This window comes from Falco cherrug, chromosome 11 (genome assembly GCF_023634085.1).
Source record: "Falco cherrug isolate bFalChe1 chromosome 11, bFalChe1.pri, whole genome shotgun sequence".
In the NCBI taxonomy this organism is placed as follows: domain Eukaryota; kingdom Metazoa; phylum Chordata; class Aves; order Falconiformes; family Falconidae; genus Falco; species Falco cherrug.
Genome location: NC_073707.1, coordinates 16,389,135 through 16,398,753, shown reverse-complemented (window position 1 = coordinate 16,398,753; position 9,619 = coordinate 16,389,135).

Genomic DNA, 9,619 nt, shown 5'->3' with positions numbered 1-9,619 from the left:
TGCACATTGTTCAGCCGCATACATTAAATTGGTATCACCCTCTGCTGAGACTGCAAGAGTAATTGGGGGAATTAAATTTTTATAAATGGTAAAAAAGGCTTATTTTCTGGAAAACTTCAAAAGGCAATAAAATATTTTGCATATATAATGAAAAATATACAGAGAAAAAAGCATTAAAAACTGCTAATCTGATCTTTTTAAAAATGCCTAATAAGCAAAACTGATTTTATTTTCGTTGTCACTGTGTCTCCAAAGGGAGAATGAAAGAACTATGCCACAGTTTAGTATAACCTGAATTACCTTCCCAGAAGGCTAAAACATCAGGTGAGGTAAAACAAACCGTAAGATCTACCTGTTTAGAGAGCAGGATCCCACACGCTCTTTCAGTCACTTCTCACAGCTTCCTATCTCTCTACCTGAAAATACCGCAAGCTGATACCCGACTCATGAATAGAATTCAGAAAATTAACCTGTTAGCTCTGAAAATATTTCAATGAAAGATTTCTTTAGGTAAATACTGTTTACCATATCTATAAGTGAATAGGTTTCTGGTCAACTGCTGAAATAAATAGATCCTTGTGAGGCCAGATTTGTACAGAGAAGCGCTATCTTTCATTCAACCTGTCAATACAACTGAGAAAGAAAGCAGCCAAATTTTCAGCCACATATTCTTTCTCCAGGAACCTGTGTACCCTATGATTTTTTTTCTAAAAGAGCACCTGTTTTTAAAAGTGAAAACTAATGCCAAGTATTGTGTTAAATCAGAAAATGTTGCACAGCAACAGCTAGACTGCTGTATGTACGTATTCACTTAATCTGAAAAACAGACCAATCAAATTTTGCTTTTTTGCCTCTTCTTCCTTTTTTAATGATTAAATAGGTATCTATTTTTTGTAAAAATTGAGGTTTTTATTTGGGAAGTTATTTGGCATTTTGTTCCCTTTCGTTCTTAAAGGCTGGGAATGAGATGATCCTAACAAGTCAGTGCTTTAAAATATTCAGAATCCCCTTCCATAAATAGCACATCTGTCACACAGAAAGGGATCCCAGCCAGCAGAAAGGCAGACCAGACCAGCAAAAACAACTGCTACTGCAATACACGATTACAAAATAAGTTAGAATTTTAGCAACGCTGTATTTGGATTTTTTTGGTTTGTTTTGAGCTTTTAAAACTAAGAGCTGTCTGATTATAAACACGCCACCGTATATCAACTTTACATCAAGAATGTTAAATGCAGATTAATTGGGAGGGATTTTTAACATTCATCTCTTAGGCAAATGTATATATCAAGATACTAATGCCCTGTTTAAAACCATGGCAAAGCTTTTACAGATTTCAAGAAATAGCAGTCTGTTAGGTTTATGAGGAAGCATGATACTACAATTTCAGAGCCAAAGGTTTCTTTAAAGACAATGATTTTCAGCAAAAGACAGATTTCAGCGGAGGCTCGCAACAAATGTATCTGTTCCTGCATTCTTGAGGTCAGCATTCTCATTTTCCCAGGGAAGTACTATTCTGGGAGAGACACAGCAAGGTGTTTGGGGTTTAGGAAATACTAAAAGCCTGCTGGCAGTGAACACAGTAGAGGAATAAACACCTCGCAGTGAACAGGGGAGTAAGCTTGCCTAAATCTTCATGCATACCTCCTGCTTTAATGGGCCATTTTCAGTGCTTAGTTATAATTTTCCAGGCATAGAGTTGCGAGGATTTTACTTCAGACTCGACGTAATTTCAGTTCAGAAAACAGATTCTAAGCCCTTCTACAGCTGCACGACACGTGGCACGGTAAGAAAATTTTTAAAAAATGCCCTTGTAGGTTGCACAAAGTAGGCCCAAATTTTCATGGTAGAGATGTATTCCTATCATATGTTATTTCTCAGTCAGAAACTTGGGGTTTAAGCTGTAATCTGATTTGAACCAAAACTGTTGTAGGCCCCAGGCAGTGGCTCTCTTGATTCTTGACTTCAGAATTCCTGCCCCTGCTGGGTCAGGACTATCTCAGCCCATGAGCTTGTGTCAGTTCTTTATTCAATCAGCTTAAAGTGAGGCTATTTCAGGTATCCTCTCTGGATCTCACAGGCCATTTGTGCTCTAACCTTTCCCACTTTCAAGCTTCCTACTTGTAAACATGCTTCCTCTTCCTCTATTTATCACCACTCGAGGGCAACATCTAATCTCTCCTCCACATACTATAGCTTATCAAAACTGGTGAGGAATGAGGAATCCCGGCGTCACTTTGTATTGCAGCCTCCACCTTGTGGTATATGGTTTCTTTAGAGGCAAAGTCCTAGTCCTCCAAACGGATCATTTGAAGAGCAGAAGCAAAGGGTGATAGGGTGTGGAAAGAAAGATTCACATAAAGGCCCTAAAACTGTACTGCTGAAAATATTGCCATGTCATCCTAAGAAGGAAATACACGGGGGCAGTCTGGTAGACTGGGAACTCTGCCAACGACTGGCCTTGTAGCAGTAAATATCTGGAAGAGGACTAGCAGACTTTGAGAACAAAGTGCAAACACTTTCAGTTTTATATGCATCAGCTCACTTCCGTCTTTATTCAGCGCAGGCCCAAGCTAGACCAAGTGAATAAATTGACCCTCTAGCTATAGAGGACACACTGGATGTGGGAGATATGCTTAATAATATGTAAATGAATGAACAGACATACGTACACTTGGGTTCATTTCCACCTCGGTACGTAGTGGTTTGAGGTTTTTTAATTGTTTGTCAAATAAACAAGCAACGTACAGAAAACAAAGGATAGAATCAATCCCAGCCCTCAAGAAACTGTAGTCAACTGTTCTGTGATACCACCCCTGCAAAGCAATGACAAGGGGACATGAAGCACAGCTGGGAATCCAGGGTGGGTGTTTCCAAAAGTGCATACCAGAATCGGCTACAGCCTTTCAACAAACCTGCTCTTGGAATGACTGTTTCAGCCTCTGAATTTAGCTGCATCAATTATATTTGTCTGTTCATTCCACATGTGCCATTGCAAAAAAAACATATTGTTGATGAATATTCAGTTTAAAATTAGGTTTTTTGGAAAAGAAAGAACACACCCTTGATCATGAACTAAATTCTCTGACTTAACACTCACATACAGGAAAGCATCTGAATACCCAGACATTCAGGCTAGCAATGAATTTGCCTGTCAGACGCCTTCTATCCAAAATCCTACTGCTTACTAAAAGACTTAGAAGATACTTTTTGCAGTATGGAAGCCTCAACAAGTTGTTGTTGGGCTGTAGAAAACAAGGTGGAGGGAAAGGAGGAAATGGACTGATGATAGAACCTAAACAGCTTGCCTTTCTAGACCCAAAGTACTTTTATACCTAACCCAGCTAACATGCCCTGGACTTCCATTTGTGTACACATGTAGCTCAAGTTGCCCCAAGGAGACAGACTAAATCAGCTGAGGGCTGATAGTTTCCCTAAGCTTTGCCACAATTCCTTCTGTGTCTCTGTATGGCTAAACAAATTCTTCCATTATTTGCTGAGACATAAAACCATTGTTCTTAGTTATTCCTATACATGATTTACACGCCTTCATTCTTAATTGCCACACTCACATAAACAGGCCATCAAAAATCATATTTAAGTGGCCTGAGATGCAAGTTCAAACTCCTGCTGTTCCTGCTAGATGGGGATGCTTTTCAGCACTACTGAATTAAAAGCGGAGCAGCTTTTAAAGGCCATTCCTGTATTAAAAGGCAAATACCAGTATTCTACAAAATACACAGCATTGTATCAGCGTTATGAATCAGCATTATGGAAAAGCATGGGCTTACCTAAACTGATCACAGACAAGTCATGTATTAAGATATATTGAGGTGCTGTACGTGCTTTTTTCTGTGAAATACTTCTAACAGCCACTTACAGTCTAGTATTCTATAAACTATAAAATCTTTAACGATTAGAACACCTGGGATTCACTGTAAACAAATGGCAAAGAGAATTTCTTTAAGAACTGTAAATCTATCCATAGAATCTGAAGACACTGATGCCTTTATAGATATTTGCACTCACCTTTACAGGTTGTATTTCCGTATTTTCTGTGTAACATGACACTCAAATTAGTTAGCAATAGCAAGTGGCTTTGTCTTGCTTTTTCTCTGAATAGTGCTTTAATTACTGATGAGCATGGTCTCTCCCTCTAATTGTACCTCCTAAGGCCCTATTTGCTTTCTAACTGCTGCCAGACACTATGCTAAAGGTTTCAAGTTTCTGTATCCTATCACTCCTGGCTAATTTATGTGATTAGTGAATTTAGGTATTGTATTTTTACTCCCTTACCCATTTTAGTTTTCTCTGTGCTAAATGGCACAATTTCCTTGACACCCATATCTACATTTTTCCTGTGCTTCCCTTGTGTTGATCAGCACTTCCATGTTCACATCACCTGTTTCTTTTCCTCCCGTTTTAAGGGGCAGACTTTTTATTTAGAGAGTAACAGACCCAAAGATTAGATATGGAGAGAGGCTTCGCTTAGTCTTATAAAACCCTGGCGAGAGGTACAGACGTTTTAGCCAAATCATTCTCATTAATACTAGACAGTAGACAGTAGACAGGAGGGCAATAAGAATTAGATTGAAAAAAAGGAAGTTTCTCAGAACAGTCAACATAAAATCTATTCATTGCAAAAGCAATTTCAGCCATTTTACATCTTCAAATCAGCAGAAAATTTCCTTTTATAAACTCCTGATTAAAACAACTTTTGAAACCTATGACTTTAAGCAGGTTCAGTTTTGTGGACATGGCCGCTCTCAATTATTGATTTTTTTTCCACAAAGTTTGAGTAGGGACTGTTCAGCTATTTTGAAGAACAGACAGAGTGAAAATAACACACATTTCTTGTTACTTAAAATAGTAAGGAATTTATTTTGAATAATAAAAGTACCAGAACAAGCAGGGGTGGGAAGCTGAAGTATGTCAGCAGAAGAGGTAATATTTTGGAAGTTCCAAGAAAACTGTTTAGCATTTGATAAAATCAAATGTTACATACTAGGACAGGGAAATCTCACTTCCTAAAAGCCATGTGTATAGATGACTGTCTCACAGCTCCAAACAGTCTAACAAATGTAAAACCAAAGCAACAAAAATTCCCTTTCAAGCTTGCTTGCTCAAGCTCAGCTTGAGTGTAGGCTGCTCTTTGAGGCCAGCAGATCTGCTCAAACCATTTCTCCCAACCAGTCCAACTGTGACGCTTGTTCCTTTGTTGTTCATCTGCTCCTGACAAGTAGGAGGGGAGTTCTAAGCCTTCGTCTTCCGACTGTTAACCTGGCATATGTAACCAAAACCCATTAACTATGAACCCCAGACCACTGATCTTTTCCTTCAATGGTATAGATTGAGATTTGTCTACTACCACTCTCTTACACTGCCGTCATTTCCACGGTTAAGGACTATTTATATTCCCAAAGAGAGAGGTACCTCATATTAAGAAAGCTGTTCTACAGATCGCAGCTCTCTAAAGTCTGAACCCGTTCAGCCAGGACTGAGGTCAATGTAAATGAGGCCCTCTTTAAAGAGCTTTCAGTTCTAGATCACTTTTGAAATCACATCATTTCTCTTCGCACAAACCCTGCAGCTCTTCCACGTTTCAGAACTGAAACTGTTCTGATGGTATGAACGAGTCAAGAAAAGAAATGGACACACTAACAGAAAGTTATATCCCATTAAGTCCTTAATGTCAGGGAATTTTTAGGACTAAAGCTAGTGAGCAATGGTAGTGCTTTAAGAGTGCAGTTGTACAAAAGGCTCTATTAACAATAATAATACACTTTTACAGCATGTTTTATCCAACAATCTCAGAGATCATTACAAACATTAATTGAGCCTAACTATAGCCTGTGACAAATTAGCATTATTATGTTAATTTTATGGATGGAAAGAGAAAAAGACAGAGAAAGGTTAAGTGAACAGTTCTGTTCAGGAACAGAACTCAGAACCATGTGCACAAGTGGGTTATCCAAACGAAGAAGAATTGTTGTTAGACAAGTGGAAGTGGGATGTCAGATATGAACATTATGAAAGGCTTCCAAAACCATGATATAACTACTCTGAGGAAATGCTCACCAGATAAGGAAATAGCATTGCTGTGGACTAACAGCAGGCTAAGTTTCTTTCATTTGTTCTTTTTTGTAGTTCTCACTGGACCTTTGCAGGATGGTTTGTAAGCACCAAGAACTTCTTACTGGTTGTGTTGCTTTACTCAGGTGCCAGTCTAAAAGTGGAGGGTATTTTAAATCATGGTCATTAGGCCTGAATCAATCATCTGTCTTAATCGTGTTATTTATGACATTAAAGAAGCAGACATCGTGGCTGCATCCAAGCAGATTCCCCGGATCCCAGACAGACCTGGTGTGATCACAGTAAACCCCCTACCTTGGCGATCTTTCAGCCAGACTTCCACAAACACTTGTGGCTGAAGCTGTGTCAGTCACTCTTCTTGATATAGGGTACTTGTTCCTGCCCCAAGTAAAATCCATGCCTTGTTTTCTTCAAAAGCCACCTTCATTACTTTGGTTTGTTCTGGTTCACTGCCTTGCTGCACACACAACTGCTGGCACAAGGAAGAGGGGTGGGAACAAGTACCTGTGGTTGGGCAAGAAGCAGGAATGCTTCTTTTGGGAAGCAGCTCCTGGAAGAACTAACATCATCTTCATTGTTACTTCCACCTCTTAACACAGTCTTGTAATTAGTTTAGACTGGTAGGAGCCAGTCAGAGACCACACTGCTACCAGTGCCAGGTCCTTGTCAGGGAGAAGTGTCACAAGTGAGTGGTTTACGCCACTTAAAGAATCACCATCAACAGTATTAGCAAAATAGCTTCAATATGAATTTGTGGGAGTATGACTTCACAAACTCTGATGCCAAGGTTCACTCTATTACTTACTACATAGATTAATCACACAAAGAAGAATCAAAATTAAGCTGCAATGATTTGCACAGAGACTAAAGGCATAACAGGGTAAGAGAGACCCTTCCGTCAAGTCACGAGGCTCAGAGTGGAGCCCCTTGCTTGCTAAATGCTGCGCAGAGTTTAGGTGCAGCCAAATCCAGTCCTACTCTCAGACTTGGCCAACACTTTAGATCTGAAGGATGTCTACAGTTTATCCACAGTTTAAGGCTGATCATGGGATTTTAGCAGCAAAAATTAGTCGATGACTAATTTATCCTGTACAAATGGATCAATAGGACTTAATACAATCACAACAGTAACTGAATTACGGACCTGAGATGGTCACATTCATTCTACACTTGTTATGTGGTACCTAAATCAATTCCCGCACACATGCACAAAGACACAGATCTATATATGCATATAGACATATAAAGGCATACCTGTTAAAAGAGCCTCCCTTGTGTTCAGTGAAACATTCACATCTGATGCCTTGGCATTTCTCAATGGGCAACGGGCTGAGCCTCGAGGAGTGTGGGTGTCAGTCCAGGCTCCGGTGCCAGCTTTCCAGGAGTGATGCTCCTCCAAACTTGGCAACCTGGGGAGGCTGCGAGCTGTGGGAGGCATCCTGCTCCGAGGGAGATGCTGCTCACAGCAGAGCTCACAAGGGCTTCACTTAGGACTGTTGTTTATAGGATCGGGGATGACTGGCTTTAGTCAACAGTGAATTTCCATCCTGGCCACAATCCTAGTCAGTAATTACTGGAATTTTCAGAATTCCAGTGCCAGTGGTACCATACCACTCAGGTTCAGATAAGGAGTGTTCCAAGGCTGTCAGGGGATGTTATGATTCAGATAAGGGATGTTTCTGGTACCGTCGGTGCCGTTCCCCACCTCAGCCACGCAGGAGCTGCTGGTACAGTCAAGGGATGCTCAGCTGCCCAGCTCATTGCACAGAGGCCCAGCGGGGATTCCTGAGGTCGTGGAGTGGCCCAGGGGAGGTGGTGATGCATCACCACAGGCAGCCAGGGCTGGCTGCTCCACAGGGGACAGGGAGATCTGTCACAACATGCAGAGAAGTCTCGCCAGGCACCTATTGGCCTAAAATAAGGGAGCAGCGCAGGCTCGGGGTAGCAGCCAGGGTCAAAGCAGGTCATCAGGCCAGTTCACAGCAATGAGGCAGATCCAAGGTCAGGCTGAGAAGTCAGTCTGCAGGTCAGGGTCAGGCACAGCCCTGTCACTGCCAGGCAGGTCTGTGGTGCCCAAGCAGGGCTGGGATCCAGCTAGGAGGCCAGTCTACCAGCCAGGATGAGGCCCAGCCTTACGATCACCGGGCAGAACCATAGCAACAGGAGAGCCAGTTCAGGCTGGGAGGTCAGTCCACAGGTCTGACAGTTCACAACCACCCAGGTCTTATAGGCAGGCACAGGTATAGCTGTAGCAGGAGTATGTACACCTGAGCCTAAATACAGCTCCTGGGCCCATGGTCAGAGGGCGGGGGAAGGCCGTAGGTGAGACCAGTAAAGGCTTATTAGTGCCTCCTGGGTCCTTGCAGTCCTTACTCTTTCCCGTGTCCTGTGCCTCCCACCCTCCTTATGCTAGCTTTAGTGCTTGTGAAGCCACATGTTGAGTCAGACCAGCTTGCTTCAACCAAAAACTCACCTTCTTTTGCTGAGGTTATTTCTGGTTATATTAGTGAGCTTATCCATCTCACCACACTGCTGTATGGACACTAGAACCAGGGCTATGGAGGCAGCTGGAGCATGTGGCTTGGCATTGAGAAGCAGTGGATGGTGGCAGATGTGGTGGCTATGTGGTCAGAGCAGGGTCTATGCCACTTCTGAAACTACACCCAGAGTTTTCTGGAATAGCTCGGATATGGATTTTCATACTGCAATTACCTCCTAATTTCAGAGCAGGTATATTGCAAGTGTCACTGCTCACAGGCATCATTATAGAATAGATTCTATAAATTAAGTTTATGTTTCAATTTATGTAGTCTGCTGGATGATCTACAGGCAGCTGGACTAGATGACTGTTGTAGGTCCCTTCCAACTGGAATATGCTATGCTATTGTACAGACACAGCTGCAGATGTACTTACATTTGCCTAAAAATGCTAGAGGACACTCATTGTCTCAAAGAGCATAGTCTGGAGAAGAAACATTAAAGGAGAACCAGGCACGAGGAAGAAGAAAGGGAAAAGGAAACAATGTTTCGGTTTTTTTTTTAAATCAGAGCTTGGTTTTTCTTTCCACACCCTGTGTAATAATCCAGCAATGGAATGCAAATTAACATTCATGTTTTTTTACACAATAGCCTTTGTGTTCCAAACCACACTGACAAAGCAGAACAATCCAAGCAAAACATGCTCACAAAATCTTTTGCCAACAATGTGCTAACCAGTTTGGTTGGAAACATCTAACGCTGCGAATGAATCTGTTTTGTAAAATCATTTAAGTTCAACTTCTCTTTACTCAGTGAGAATCTATTTCCTTCTTTCTCAAGCTGAATTTCAATCTGTTACATCACTGCAAATTCAGTGAAGTCAATATGGTCCTACTATAAGTGCTACTGAAGCTCTAGGTCTAGGAAGCCAGGCTGAACATATACCTGTATGGGCGTAACTTGATTGCCAGGATCTCTGTTATCAATGAAAAATGCACTGAAAAAACACACTGCTTTGCTGTCAAAGACCTCACTGCTCACTGTGCTT